The 15,244-nt window shown below is 33.1% G+C and overlaps 1 protein-coding gene across 1 annotated transcript in view; it reads right to left on the bottom strand.

The window, feature by feature from the left end:
• Positions 1 to 15,244, bottom strand: part of LOC306651154 (uncharacterized protein) — a gene marked incomplete at its 5' end in the record, with an annotated part of 1,066,319 nt that overhangs the window by 737,214 nt on the left and 313,861 nt on the right. The window contains one exon of the mRNA XM_079123650.1: positions 4,130 to 4,225. The remainder of the gene's footprint in view (positions 1 to 4,129; positions 4,226 to 15,244) is intronic.

Raw genomic sequence — 15,244 nt, 5'->3', positions numbered from 1 at the left:
AGATTGGAACTCCTTGATAATCAAGGATAATCTTCCTATCATGATGTCCTTAACCTTAGTCACATCTGCAAGGTCCCTTTTGCCATTTAAGGTAACATGTTCACAAACTCTGGAGATTAAGACATGGAAATCTTGCTTGGGGGGTATTATTCTTTCTAGATTAAATATCATCATGCAATTTTTATATTAAATATAATGAACATGATCTTTTCCAGTGGACTATACTTCTAATGATTCAATATAATATGTAAATTAAATTTGTTTTAAACATGTGTGACAATCCATTCATATTAGAACAAATTACACTTGTCCCATCCTTGCACAAACCTATAAACTCAGACTTCCTGATTCTTCAGCCAGTTGTAAATAATGCCAGTGCTGTTTCAAAAATACTTACCTAACATTAAAAACAGTCCTTTTATCATATATCCTATCTCCATTTAGATCACATACTTTTCACTGAATCTTGACTGAAAAAATAAGCTTCCTACAGTCCAGTGGACTGATGTTTTGTTCCAGGACTTGCCTTGTTTTCCCAGGTCACTTGACTTGCCCTCTGTCTTATCTCCCCATTCTTTAATTTTTGCTGTGTTGAGGATTGAACCCAGGGCTTTGCATATACTAGTGCTCTGTCACTAAGCCCCTACTCTACCTTGTTTTTTTCTAATCTTCCTTTCAGTCCCTTTACACTGACTAGCATGTTAGCTGAAAGGTTGCCAAACTCCCTGAGCTACCAATTCCTCCTACTATGCTTATGTTCCATAATTGACCATGTCTTCCTCCAACTGATGTGTACAATGTCCAACCATAACCCAAGGAGCTCAGTTCCAGGAAAGCTGCTTCCTGGTATGCCCAACTTTTTACTGATTAATGATACTACCTGTACTGGCCCAAGTTCCCCTAAGCCACTGACACTTGATCTGCTCGTCATTCTAGCTATTCAGCCCTAGGCCTATCCTTAAAACTGCCTAGCTCCAAAATCCAACCGTATGTGCATTCTTTGTCTTTCTTCATGGCCCACCATTCACTTATGCTCAAACCTTGGAGAAATTTTCAAATTCACTCTGCCTTTATGTCCCATTTTTAATCATCATATTGTACTTATTACCCTGAGACAAAGAATACGGAAGGAGAATTTGGCTTGGCAGGGAAAATTTTGTTTTAGAGGAAAAAACCCACTTTTCACGTCCAAGAAATCCTTTCAGAAATCCTTGCCAATGAAGTACCCTCAGGCAAGGGATAAAGTTTCTTCATAATTTCTGGAATGAAAGGAAACTTCCATGGAGGTTTAAAAGTACTCATTGAAATAGAAAGGATATTAGTCTTGGAGTTTTAAAGTCCTAATTTCTTATCCAGGCTCTTCTGCCTTCTTTAACCATTTTTTCAAATAGGAAATGCAAATACTGTCTACCTCATGGGGATGTTGTAAAAATTAAATGAGATAATGAGTATGAAAGCACTTTGTGAACTGCACTTGTCAGCTGTTATCATGATTATCCAACTAATACCCCCTCTCTCCACTGCAGCAAATTTTATAACTGTTCAGGGTTCTGGATGATTATTTTAATGCTAGTTATTCAGATTCATTCAGGAGACTATTTACTTTTATCATGGTAGCAGAGGTCATTTTAGTGTAATCCTATCCATCAAGTTTCAGTTTGGACAGACTTAAGTCTAATTGAATCTGCCAATATTAGGCTTGGCTCTACTTAAAGATTCGTTCAACCACCTTCTCTGAAAGTACAAGCCAAAATTTGTGCATAGTTGTATCATAAGTCATATAAAAGATGCCAAAAGCAGTCAAGTCTTTTGAGTCAGCCTCTGGTTTCTAAGACTGAATTAGCCTCTTCTTTTATTTTCCATCATATGTTGCCAAAATTTTATAGCATTTATAACATGACATTGTAATGGTGTGTTTAACCTTCCTGCACAGCAATTGTGAATTACTCTAAAGTAGAGATTTAGCATTTGTACACAGCAGATAACTAAAATATGTTTATTGAAGAGAAAGGGAAATACAAGAATACAACCTACAGGGGAAATCACCCCTAAGAGAGCTACATTGCTCTAGCATACTTTAGGTATTCAGGTATTTCAAATAAAGGAAAATAAAGAAAAACCATTTTCTCCAAAATCTCCAGTTAACCTTTGTACAGCAGGTTTAAATGCTGGTATCATTTGTTTGCAAGCGGAATGCAAATTGATTATTCTAAACCCTTCACATTAGAATTTTTTTATTTTTTTGCAGTGGAGGTGATCAAACCCAGGAACTTGCACATTCTCAACAATTGCTCTACCACTGGGATACATCCCAGCCCGAACACATTAGAGGTATATGAAAATAAAATACATTTTACTGAACCTTATAGCCCCTAAATAAGAGGTCTTATATCCCTTTGATTAAATGCAAAAATGTGCTGAGAGATGCATTTTTGACAGCACTGATACCATTGGAATACACGAGCCTCCTGAGTGAGGTGAGAGGTCTGGGTTTCAAAGACTACCACACTACACCTTGCTTTTATGTGTCTCAAATGTTGAAATGTACCCTTCAAGGTCTTGCTGAAGTGCAGATTCTAATGCAGTTGGCCTGGGCAGAGTCTTGAGAGTCTACATTTTTAACAAATTCCCAGGTGAGGCCCAAAATGCTGATATATAGAACATATATGGAGTAAAAAAGTTCTATCTAGTAGATATTGTAAATAAGAAAATTCACCATCAATGAAATTTCTAAAGTAAACTTCAACTATATTTCCCTTATGCCAGTGGTTATGGACATTTTCTTTATTAACACCTTTTACTTAAGAGAGTAATTTCTCTTAGTAAACAGCCTTGAAACACTGGACCTTTCAGTTAGTCCAAATTAACTCACTATGCAAAATGTGGCTCTTGCAATGATTAAGAAGTGATAATGTCCTTAGCAGATAAGCTAAATTATGTTTAATCTATACTTTTACTTTAAAAGATCATTTTACTATGACTCAATTTACATGGGGGTTCTCAGAGATATTCCTGAAAGTATAGTCTGTGAGCAATGTAAAGCATAGAGTTCAGAGGCACCACCCACCCAAAAACAGAACTGAAATGCCCATCACAAGTGAATGTAAAAGGGACTCTCATCATATCTGAGCACTGCATACTAACAAGAAAGCTCTTGGAATAATTTAAGTGATCAAGAAAGCCAATCCAGACAGCCTCTGTAATGACAAATTGAAGAAACTTAAAAGTAAAAGAAGCTGTGTTTTCCAGGGCTTGCCATATTTGATTTTAGCTGTGCCCTAGAGTCTAAAATTGCATCCTCATCAACCCATTCTCCAAACCACTAACATCACCTGTTTTGGCTAAGAATTCAAGAGGATTCAAGAGTGTAATTTTTACACTACATGATAGAAAAAAGCTATAGTCTTTAGACACCAAAAATTTTAACATGGTAATATTCAAAATCTGTAGATCCTCACATTCAATTTGGAAGTTTTTCCACTGATTTCCCCCCTCACTAATCTCTTTTGTTTTCTTTCCTCCCTGCCTTAATTAGTTGATAAACTATAATAAATTTTATGAGAGAAATCATATTTATCTTAAATGCACTAAAAATAAGTTACTATTTAATTCTGTGAAGAATCCTGTGTAAAGAAACAAATCCTTCCTTGTGAACAATCATCCTCAAATACCTGCTACCTTACATTTTTCAAGTTCTTGTTATTTTAAAGCAGAATATATATGTATTTTCACTGCATGCATAACTATAAGTATCTCTCTTTTGTTTAATACAACAAAGGGAAACCAACATCTGTGGGATGGGGACGTATCTGAGGCTAGCAAGAGCAGGAGCTAGCTACCAGTAGCAGGGCTAAAAGTGGAAAGGGAGAGATCCATTACCAATAACCAAGAAGACTGGTGGTTATAGGAAAGGAACATTGTACCCTTTAATGCAGTAGTATATCCACTTCCCTCCCACTGGCCAAACCCAATACTGATTGATGATATCCATAGAAGTCAGAATCCTAAAGCACAAACCAGGACAGAGAAGCATGGAAATGAAACTTGTGAGCCCAAAATGTGCACCTGGAAGTTTGGCACATATAAAGAGTATACAGGAGATAAAATAAATAAGGAAATGTTCACTTACTGAATGTTGAGACTACCAATCCTATTCTAGTAGTCAGCTCCAGAATGTCAGCAGCCAGACTCTGATACTTCAGGGAAGAAATTGGATGGTTCATCTCTGAGAAATTAAAAAGAATTTAAAAACTAATTTAAAATTTGAATATAAAATTGAGAATAAAATCCTCAACTGTAAAGTAAAAAGACAAATGGAAAATGAAAAGAAATTATGAAAAAAGTAGAATTAACATGAATAAGAGTAGTAGAGTTTCAGAGAGATAAGAGAAAATGGAGGAGAGGAAATCATCAAAAAAAAAAAAAAAAAAAAACTAAGAACACTCTCCAGATGGATTTCCAGATTGAAAAAATCTTTCCAACATATATAGCACAATAGATTAAATTAGGCTCTCACCAAAAACACATTACCATGAAATTTAAGAACACAGTGACAAAGCAAAGATACCAAATGGGATAAAATCAGGTCATATACAAAGAGTGAGAAACAATGCTATCTCTGACTTTTTTTTAATTATTATTTTTTAATTTTTACAGACTGCATTTTGATTCATTGTACACAAATGGGGTACATCATTTCATTTCTATGGTTGTACATGATGTAGATTCACACCAATTTTGTAATCATACATGTACACAGGGTGATGATGTCTGTCTCATTCCACCATTTTTCATATCCCCACTCCCTCTCATTTCCTTCTACATAATCTAAATGGAGGAACTTTAGATCATCTCTGACTTTTTAATGGCAATATAAGAAGCCAGAAGGCAAGGAAGCAATGCCTCCAAAATTCTGAAGGAATGCAATATCCAAGTGATAATTGTATAATTGTATTCAGCTAGACTATCAATTAAATAAGGACTCTGTCAGATATGTAAGAATTCCAAGTTTTATTTCTTAGCATCTCTTTCTCATTTAGCTACTAAAATAAGTGTTATACTAACATGGAGGGTATAAACCAGAATAGAGGGAGAAATAGGATGCAAGGAACATGGAACCCAGACAAAGATATCCCAGATTTCTCCATACACGCTAGGCTTGGAAGAAAAACTAGTCCAATTTGGAGAGATTTCTTCAAAGAAAACTTTAAAAAAATACCTAATAATTATGAATGCATTAAGGAAATTTTAAATAATTAGGGGAAGGAGTCGAGTTTTCAACAAGAACGTGGAATATTAAGTAATCATAATACAAGACCAATTATTATTGTAAGAGAAAAATATTTTATAAGAAAAAAAGACATGATATATAGCTTAGTTACAGATAATGTTCTCATACTTGTGCTGATGTAAACACTTAAGACTGCACTAATTTGCATTATTCTCTAAATATATTGGGAGGACAGAATGCTAGGAAGTCTGTGTGTGGAAGGTGAATAAAGAGAACCAAATCAACATCTTCCTCTTTGGGTTATCAGTGAAGAATATTCAAACCTGGGAAGAAGTAGAAATAAAAGAAAATAGAGATAAATACTCAAAGATATAGATAAGAGATTATTGTATTTTTCTATAAAAATTTGAACAAAATTAATATGTGAAAATATACTTCTTCCTGCCTTAAAAAAAGGAATATGGCTTCATAATTTAAATTAATTTTAAAATATAAATTTCAAAAATTTAAGGTTAAATACTAAAAAGAATGTATTTGTCATTTTAGATATGTAACAGCTTACAAAGTACAGCATGCTATTTCTTTTTTTAAAATGATTTTTTTAAAATATGTTTACCTGCAAAGGGAAATATTTGATATTCTAATTGTTTCACAGAATATGATTAAACAAAATGTTAGCCTTAAAGCAAATGATTTTGATAATTTGGTTTAATAAGAGCGTGAATAAAGAATTTAGATGCATCTTTGAGAATTTCTAAATTTCTACCATATTAATCCTAGAAGTATGTTTAGATTATTATGACTTGAAATTCTTCTTAAAAGTTCATACTAAGCTGGGCATGATGGCACACTCCTGTAATCCCAGTGGCTTGGGAGGCTGCAGTAGGAGGATTTCAAGTTCAAAGCCATCCTAAGCAAAAGTGAGGATCTAAGCAACTCAATGAGACCCTGACTCTAAATAAAGTACAAAAGAGGGCTTGGGATGTGACTCAGTGGTTGAGTGCCCCTGAGTTCAATTCCCAGTACACACACAAAAAAAGCTTGTATTATCCCAAATGATGAAAATTGTAAATTTTATCTTCTAAAACTGACTTTCTTTGTCAAGACTTTGATGAACAGTTTCTAGCAATGACATTTTCTCAGGACAATTTGAAGACTGTCAGAAATCCCAATTAAGTTCTGCTGCTTCAACATGTCAACACTACAGCACATCAACAATGTGATTTTTCTGCTCTGTTTTGTGTAATGTCTTTTGAAATATATACTAGGAAAAAATTTATCTTATTCAGTTCACTGTTACTCTGGGGAAAAAACAAGGGAATCTGGCTACATATTGTGTTTAGGGACTGGATGAAAAATGAGAAGTATGCTAAGAGAATATAAAGTTTACCTGTAGTTTGTTTATATAGTAATTTGAAAATATTATGTAGCTACTTAGTTTAATAAGGCAAAATGAATAAGAGAACCAAAGTAGAAACATTATCATAAATTCTAAATCAAAAGGTGAAAAAATAGTATCAGGCTATTTCACTCACATTTTATATTTATTTACTAATCTTGAAAACAAGTCTGTAAAATAAACACTATTACTGTAATAATCTATTTTACAGGAAATGAAGCTGTCATGACAAAGTAAAGAAATCCTCCCTGTTGGAAAGTTGTAGATTGACAGAGTAAACCCAAACATCTTTGAGCAAAATCCATCTTTTTAGGTACTATTCTGAAAGATTTCACATTTAAATTGTAACTAAATGATGGTATTCAAGTGGATTATATTTATGTGTTAAAAAACATATGATCGATTGATTTCCCCTCATTCGTATTCTAATTCAATATTATCATGCATTTTCTCTGGTGTTTGTGATCTAGTACCAATCCAGTTTTCTTTCTCAAAAAGGAAAATAGAAAAAAAATCCTCTTAATCTTAAAATGTTACCAATCATGAAATATTACCAAAATAGTGACTTCTGGTTTATACTAAATGCACTTTATTTTATTTACCACTTGGAGTTATAGAAGTTTTGACAACCTTTTTTATTTTTTACACTGAGACAGGGTCTCAATAAGTTGCTTAGGGCCTCACTAAGTTGCTGAGGCTTGCCTTGAACTTGCAATCCTCCTGCCTCAGCTTCCTGAGCCACTGGGATTACAGATATGTGCCACAACGTCTGGCTCAGGACAAATTCCTGTCTACTTAGTCTAGTTACTCTGAGTTCATCTATCTATGTCCTGGATATTTCCTTGCAAATATAGTGACCTTACATAGTTATGGTATTTAAGCATTAAATTTAGTACTGAACTTCTTATCAATCAAGTCATAAGTACATTAGGGTTACCTAATCTTTAAAAGTTAGGTGCTTTTACAAAGCTGGAGGCATCATCATACCTGACTTTAAATTACACTACAAAGCTATAGCAACAAAAACTGCAGAAAAACATATACCAATGGTATAGAATAAAAAACAAAGAGACAAATCCACACATCTACAATCGATCATCTTATCCTTGAAAAAGGTGCAGAAAACATACAGTGGAGAAAAGACAGCCTCTTTAACAACTAGTGCTGGGAAAACTGGTTATCCACATGTAGAAAAATGAAACTAGACCCTTATATCTCACCCTGCACAAAAATAAATTCAAAACAGATCAAAAACCTAGGAATTATACCAGAAGTTATGCAACTCCTAGAAGCAAATGTAGGGTCAGCACTCCAGCATATAGGCAATTACTTTATCAATAGGACTCCTAAAGTTCAGAAAATGATGCCGATTTAATAAATTGGTTGTCATCAAATTACAAAGCTTCTGCACAGCAAAGGAAACAATTAGGAATGTGAAGAGAAAACCTACAGAATGGGGGAAAATATTTGCTAGCTACTCTTCTGACAGAGGATTAATATTTAGAATATATAAAAAGTACTCAAAAAACTCTAACAAAATCAAACAATCTAATAGGCAAATCAATTAAACAGAAACTTCTCAAAAGAAGAAATATAGTCAATAAATGTATGATAAAATGTTTAATATCATTAGCAATTAGGGAAATTCAAAACAAACCTACACTGAGATTTCATCTCACACCAGTCAGAATAGCACTCATCAAGAATAAAAACAATCATAAATAAATGCTGGAGAAGATGTGGAGAAAAAGAAACACTTTTATATAGTTGATGGGATTGTAAATTAGTACAACCACTATGGAAATCTATATAAAGATTCTTCAAAAGACTAGGAATGGAACCACCATATGACCCAGTTATACCACTCCTCAGTAATTATCCTGAAGAATTAAAGTCATCATACTACAGTGATACATGCATACTCCTGTTTACAGCTGGAAAATTCATAATAGACAAATTATGGAACCAATCTTGGTAGTCATCATGGAGGAATGAATAAAGAAAATGTGGTATATATCATAATGGAGTTTTATTCAGCCATAAAGGAAGACGAAATTATGTCATTTTCAGGAAAATGGATGGAACTACAAACCATTGTGTGAAGTGAAATAAGTCAAATTCAGAAGGTCAAAAGTCTAATATTTTCTCTCACATGTGGAAGCTAGGAAAGAAGAAAAGGTGAAGGTGAACCTAATGGAAACCAAAGGGAGATCAGTAAAGGAAAGGGACCAAGTGGTAGGAGGTGAGGAAGGAGAAGGAAAGTGCTGGAGTGTGATACTGGCCAAATTATATTGTTATATTTTGTGCATGTACTAAATATGTAACAACAAATTCCATCATTATGTACAAATATAATGCACCAATAAAAAATGTGTGAAAAAAAATGACACTTTAAAAATTTCTATTCAGCCCAGGATTTAACAGCAAGTACTCCATAAGAGACCCTGGCCCATGATGCCTCATTTGTAGGGTCTAACCCATAACCTACTTTATACATAATACTCCTCTGTTAAAATCCTGAAGTGTTATGTTCAGACTTTCTCCAAATTTTCACATAAACAAATATATGTGTAAATAGTAAATAGTACTATTGTCTTTTTTCTTTAATACTGAAATCAATTATTCCTGTCCTCTTCCATACCTAACCTCAGTTAAGAACTTCATCCTAAGTAGGTACCTCAAGAATCCTTCCCAAATATTTTGGTATGTTGGTGCTTCTGAAACAAAATACGTAAGATGGAATAATTTCTTAACAAAAGTTTTTTCACAGTTATGGAAGGTAGAAAGTCCAAGATCAAGGTACTGACATCTGAAGAATGCTTTCTTGTTATGTCCTCAAATGACAAAATGTGGAAGGACAAAGGAGATGAATTCATGTCTTCACAATGGCTTAAGAGCATAATGGAGAACCACCACTGCAAGACCTATTTATAGTTTCATTAATCCGTTAGACCCAATTCGCTAACATACTTGCATTACAGATTAAGTTTCTAACACATTAACTTTAGGGACAAATCTGACAACTATCACGTTGTGATCAATATTGTAAAGGAAGGAAAATATTTCTGGGATTCCATGTAGAATGACTTTATCATCTAGATCACAAATAAAATATAGGGAATCAAATGACATCATTAACAGTTTCTTTAAGAGAATTTTCAACAATAAAGATATGCTTTCTTATTTCCTTTTTCAAAAACAGCTTTACTGAGGTATAATTGATGGATAAAAACTGTACATTTTAATGTACAGATTGTTGAATTTGGAAATATTTCACACTCCTTTGATACCACCATCACAATCAACAAAATAAATACATCCATAACCTCCAAAAGTTTCCTTATTTCTCTTTGTGGTTCTGAGTACGTGTAAACACACATGCACATGTGGGCAGTAAGAATACCCTATGTACAAGTATGATTACATGAATGGTATGAATCTACATCGTGTACAATCATAGAAACAAAATATGTATGCCATTTGTGTACAATGAATCAAAATGCAGTCTGTAAAAAATAAAAGAGATCACAACAGTAGATATACTTTCTTAACAAATTTTTAGTGCATAATACCATATTGTTAATTATATACAGGCAACAAAAGAAAAATATAGACAAGATTATAACATACTAAAAAGATTTAGCACATTAAAAGAAATTATTAACAGAATGAAGAGGCAAACTGTATATTGGGAGAAAATATTTACAATTTATCTTATAAAGGGTGAATATCCAGAGTAGATGTTTTAACTACTGCAATTTGATGTCATAAATAAATAATAACAATTTTAATAATAGGCAAAGAAGATATCCAGATATTTCTCTGAAGAAAACATAAATGACTACAAGGAATATGAAAATAACCCCCAAATAACTAAACATTACGAAAATGCAAATCAAAACCACAAGGAGATATCGCCTCATACCCAATAGGAAGGCTATCATTAGAAACAAACAAAAAATAAGCATTTTGAAGGACATGGAAAGATAGGGACCTACATTCATAGTTGGTGAGAATGTAAAATGTAGGCACTATGAAAGTTAAAAAAAAAAAAAAAAAACAAGCAAAAAAGTGATCCAGCAGTCCAACTTCTGGTCATATATCCAAAAGAACTGAAATAAGGACTTCTTAAAGTACTTTATTAGGACATTATATTTATACATAGTAGTTGGGTTCATTTTGACATAATCACACATGCATGGAATTTAATTTGCTCCATTTCAGTCCTTGGTGCCTCTCCTTGCCCTTCCCTTCTCCCTCACCGATGCCCCTTCCTCTACTCTACTTGTCTTCCTTCTATTTATTTATATACTTATTTTTATTTTTTTCTATATATACATAAAGGCAGAATTCACTATAGTATATTTATATATGCACATAGCATAATTTTTGTCAAACTCATTTTGAATTTCTTCTCCTTTCCCGTCACTCCTCCCTACCCCTCAATCTCCTTCTATTCAACTGATCTTCCCTCTATCCTAATGATATCTGACAACTTCCCCATTTTCTCCCTTACTTTGCTCTATTTTCTGCATATGAGAGAAAACACTCCACCCTTGATTTTCTGAGTCTGGTTTATTTCACTTAGCAAGATGTTTTCCAGTTCCATCCATTTACTGGCAAATGCCATAATTTCATTCTTCTTTATAGCTGAGTAAAAGACCATTATGTTTATATAGTGTATATAAAAATAATATATAACATATGCATAATACACATACATAATACATATATACATATACATAATACAATATGTATACATGTGTTATGTACATATACATATTTTCCCACATTTTCTTTGTTCATTTGTTTGTTGAAGGGCACCTGGCTGGTTCCATAACTTGACTATTTTGAGCTGCACTGATATAAACACTGATGTCCCTGTATCACTATAGTATCCTGATTTTTGTTCCTTTGAATAAATGTCACAGAGTGAGATATCTGGGTTGTATGTGATTGTTCTATTCCTAGTTTTCTGAGGAATCTCCATACTGCTTTCCAGAGTGATTATACTAAATTGCAGTATTACCAACAATGGCTGAGTGAACTTTTCACCCCACATCATTGCCAGAATTTATTATTATTTGTATTCTTGGTAACTGCCATTCTGACTGGAGTGGAATGAAATCTTACTGTAATTTTGATTTGCATTTGCCTGGTTGCTGAAGATTTTGAACATTTTTTTCATATATTTGTTAGTCATTTTGTTTCTTCTTTTGAGAAATGTCTGTTTACTTCATTTTCTGATTGGGTCGTTTGTGTCTTTATGTTGATTTTTTGAGTTCTTCATATAGTCTGGATATTAATACCCTATCTGAGGAGCAGGTGGCAAATACTTTCTCACATTCCAAAGTCTCTCTCTTTATGTTTTGGTTTCCTTTGCTGTGCAACTTTTAAAATTGTTGTCATCCACTTATTCTGTTTTATTCCTTGAGCTTTTTGGGGTCTTGATAAGGGAGTCTGTATTTGTGCTAATATTTTGAAGTGTTGAGCCTATGTTTTCTTCCAGCGGTTGCAAAGTTTCTGATATATTCATAGGTCTCTGATCCTCTTTAAGTTGTTTTTTGTGCTGGGCAAAAGATAGGTATCTAAGTTCATTCTTCTACATATAGATAACAAGTTTTTCTAGCACCAGTTGTTAAAAAGACTATTTTTTTTCTCCAAAATATGTTTCTGGCACCTTTGTTGAGTATCCAATGATTACATTTCTGTGAGTCTGTCTGTTTTCTATTCTATTCAATTGGTCTTCATGTCTATCTTGATACTGATACCATACTTTTTTGCTACTACAACTCTGTAGTATAATTTGAGATTGGGTATTTGGATGTCTCAGCATCGTTTGTCTTAATTAGCATTGTTTGGCTATTCTGGGTGTTTTATTCTTCCAAATGAATTTTAAGACTATTTTTTCTAGTTCTGTGAAGAGTATATTTTCAATCTTCCTCTAATTATTCCATGAAATAGAAAGGGAGGGTATACTTCCAAATTCATTGTGTGAAGCCACTATCACCTCTATACCAAAACCAGATGAAGACACATCAAGGAAAGAGAACTGTAGATCAAGATCCCTGATTAACATAGATGTTAAAATCCTTAATGAAATATTGACAAATCACATTTAAAAACACATCAAACAGATAGTGTACAATGATCAAGTGGGTTTAATCCCAGGGGCTCAAGGTTGGTTCAAATCAGTAAATGTGATTAACCACAAAAAATAGAAGGACAAGAATGACATGATCATTTCAATAGATTGAGGAAAAGCCTTTGACAGGACCCAGCACCCATTAATTTTAACAATGCTGGAGATACTAGGGATAGAAGGAAATTACCTAAACATTATAAAATCTACATACAATAAATCCAAAGCCAACAACATCCTGAATGAAAAAAACTGAAAGCATTTCCTCTAAAGTTAGGAAAAAGACAAGGATGTCCATTCTCACCAGTCCAATTCAATATAGTTCTTGAAACTCTAGCCAGAGTAATCAGGCAAGAGAAGGCAATCAAAGGATACAAACAGGAAAATAAGTCAAATTATGTCTGTTTACTGATGACATGTTCCTGTATCTAGAAGACCCAAAAAGCCCCATCAGAATCCTTCTAGTACTGATAAACAAATTCAGTAAAGTAGCAGGATACAAGATCAACATACAAAATCAGTAGTTTTCCTATACTCCAATAATTAACCTGCTGAGAAAGACATCAGACAAACTATCCCATTCACAATAACCTCAAAATTCAAATACTTAGGAATAAATCTAGCCAAGCTAGTGAAAGACCTCTTCAATGAAATCTATAGAACACTGAAGGAAGAAACTGAAAGACTTGGTAGATGAAAATACCACCCATCTTCTTGGATAGACAGAACGAATATTGGTAGAATTATCATATTACCAAAAGTGTTATACAGATTCAGTGCAATCCCCATCAAACTACCTATGTTTCTATTTCTACTTTATAAACCATATGTAAGGTTAAGGACATAATACTTTTGGAACCTCAAAGAAAACCAACGGGTCTTGCAGTCAGAAGGCTTGAATTTCAGATTGCAATTGTTGCTACCAGGAACCACAAGGTAGTCTATCAAAGTCAGCTTCCTCACATACAAAATATGGATAAAAGTACTTTTTCCAAATATTAGTATGAGAATTGAATCAGCCAACATATGTAAAACATATAGAACAATGCCTAATATACAATAAGCACAATGTAAGAATTAGTGTCACCTGTGTATTACTCAAACATCAAATATCCATCAGCTAGGATAATTTTCAGGTGTAGAATTTAATTCCCTATAAATTCACCTTTTAGTAAAATGAAGACAAAAAGCACAGAACTCATGCCATGATTAATCACACACACACACACACAAAATTATGAAGCAAAATAATAATAATAATAATAATAGGAGATCAGTAGAGTAAGTAGATCGGGGGAGGAAGGACAGGAGGGATTGGGAAAGTACTAGGCAATGATATTGATCAAATTATGTTATGTGCATGTTCAAATTGATCACACTGTTATGTGTATTATAATGTATGTTATGTGTAATTATAATGTATCAATAAAATAATAAAAAGGACAAAATTCTGCAGTTTCTGGTAATAGAAACATGGCTTATATGAAATTTTTCTTTCAATAATACCTAGCAATGCTGAACCAAGCTAAATCATTTAAGACTGACCAGTTCAAAATTCAAAAAAGAATTTTTATTTGCACAGAAATATAGATTTGAAAGTCAAAGTATTGGAAGCAACCTAGAAACTTTACTTATATTCAAAGCAAATTCTTACTAGCTTATATGAGGTCATTCCAGGGGTTGGTATTTAAAGTGAAAGAAAATATTCTTTGTCTTATTTTTAATCAAATTTATTGAGATAAAATTTATTTATAATAAATGCATCTATTTTGATGTATAAGATGATGTATTTTGGCAAATATACACCATGTAGTCACCATCATATTCAACATAAAGAACATTTCCATCTCCCCCAAAAGTACTCATTGATCCCTGCCCAATTGATTCATCTTCCTATCCTCAACTCAGACAACCACTAATCTGTTTTTTTCACTACAACCTATCTTTGACTTTCCTAGAATTATATAAGTAAAGTCATACAGCATATATAACTTCTTTTATTTTAAATCTGCCTTCTTTTGTCTAATATGTGCTTTAGATTCATTAACCAGGAATGTATCATTAGGACTGAAGATGTAGCTCAATGGTACAAAAGTGCATGTTTAGCATACATGAAGTCATGGGTTCAATCTCTTGCTACTCCTAAAAGAGGAATGTATTCATAGCCCTTTGTTTTTCATTGCTGAGTAATAGTCCACTGTAAGAATATACAATACTTTCTTTATTCATTCATCTACTGATAAATATTTGGGTTGTTTTCATTTTTATGTATTATGCATAAAGATGTGAACACTCAAAATCTTTGTGGAGATATATGTGTTCATTTTTCCTGGGAAAATATCAAGGAATGGGATTGCTAGATTGTATGATAAGTATGTACTTATATTTTTAAGAAACTGCTAAACTATTTTCTGAAATAACTGTATTTAAAATGGGCAAGACTTCTACTTGTTCCTCATCCTTATCAACATTT

This window comes from Sciurus vulgaris, assembly GCF_902686455.1.
Source record: "Sciurus vulgaris genome assembly, chromosome: X".
Classification (NCBI taxonomy): domain Eukaryota; kingdom Metazoa; phylum Chordata; class Mammalia; order Rodentia; family Sciuridae; genus Sciurus; species Sciurus vulgaris.
Note: the sequence above shows the minus strand (reverse complement) of the source record. Positions and strands in the feature narration are given on the sequence as shown.